The following is a 1,641-nucleotide window of genomic DNA, read 5'->3' as shown; positions in this document are numbered from 1 at the left end:
TCGACGGGTGAGCGAGCGGTAGAAGATGGTTGGCTGCCTGAGTGAACAGTCGTCGATAGCCCTCGGCGTCGGGAGTCCGAGGGAGTCCATCAGCTATCCGAGCTAGTACTCCCCCAACTTCGCTCGGCGTGTTCATGGCTCAGGCAAAGTCGGGATTCAGGTTGCGCCCGAAGAGTGGATTCTCCCGGCGTTGCCTTGCGTCTTGCTCAGCTTGTTCTTGAGCTCGGCGGCGATCTCGACGTCGGGAGTTCCTTCGTTCCCTGAAGACGCGTTCCTCCGGGGTTTCTCCTATCTCCGAGACCTCGTCCCGCGAGACAGGTTGCTCCGGATCCCGTTCTCCGGCCTCGTGATGTCGCCGAACGTTCCGGTGCCGGTTTCTCCATCGGCGGGATTCTCGTTGGGGTGGTTCTTCTCCGGGTGCGGTCGGCTCGTCGTCGGAGACGGGAGGCGACTCCGCTCTCCCGATGAAGAGGACGTCGGGATAGAATGGTGCTGCTGTCGTGGCGACCTTCTTTCCGTTCTCCTTTGAGGGCGAAGGAACGGAAAGAACAACTTGCTTCCCCTTGGTCTCCTTCTTCCTCGCGATCTGTGTCCATTCTTTTGTCGGGGAAGTAGACAGTGGAGTTCTCCGGGTCAGCGGGCTCTCGGCCCCTGACTTTCTGAAGGCAATCTTTTTCCGGAGAGCTGGAGGTTGCGCTTCTCCGACATTTTCGGAGTTTGTTGGAGGAGACTTCTTTTTCGGCGGATCTGCAATGCGGTGTAAAGTTCCCTCTTCATCTGCTACGGATGAGATTGTTCCGAAGCAGAATACGGATCCGGGACGGAGGGTGATCTTGCTGGGGAAGGTGACGGCCATTGAGCTAGCTTGGATCGTCTACACACCCCCTACCTGGCGCGCCAGCTGTCGGTGTTTTGGGTCCGACCGCACACCCGGGGTTGCCCCTCAAGGTGTTTTTAGGAGTAGGACGGTGTCGCCGACTGTAGCAAAATGGTTCGTGCCAGGTGCACGAGGGACAGTGGACAATGTTTACAGGTTCGGGCCGCTTAGAGATGCGTAACACCCTACGTCCTGGTGAGTATGCTTGGTGAATGGGGTTACAAGGTAACTCTCTGAATTGAGAGTGCAGAGAGTTGAGGAGGGTGGCTGAGTAATAGGGTCGATCGTTCTGAAGGGGTGCCCCCTAGGCCTTATATACTTGACCGTGGGGCAATACACGTGGATATGATAACAACGTGCACCTAAAAGATAGTAAACTGCTTGAGTCTATCTTCCTATGGTTCTGTCGACCTATCCTCACCTGGTTCCGTTGCATGGGACTCCAGCGCGGGAGAGTCGGATCTTTGTTGTGGTCGCTTGCTCAACGTTGTGGGCCGTCCGGGCTTACACCAATCCGGCCTTATGTCAACCTGCTTTACTGATTGTCCCTCCCCAGGCCCACGAAGGAATGGCCTTACGATTTATTGGGCCCTTGGGCCTCTCGTGAGGTCTTTTAGACTTTTACCCTTCCAGTGGACTCGGGGGATATCTATCCCCCACACGCTGGTAACCATTGTTAAAGATATTGTAAATGATTTTGGTGTAAATACATCATTTCCAATAAAGCATAAAGCGGTGAGAAAGAAACAATTTGATGAAAGTAG

This window comes from Zea mays, chromosome 7 (genome assembly GCF_902167145.1).
Source record: "Zea mays cultivar B73 chromosome 7, Zm-B73-REFERENCE-NAM-5.0, whole genome shotgun sequence".
Taxonomy (NCBI): domain Eukaryota; kingdom Viridiplantae; phylum Streptophyta; class Magnoliopsida; order Poales; family Poaceae; genus Zea; species Zea mays.
This window is presented reverse-complemented; position numbering follows the sequence as displayed.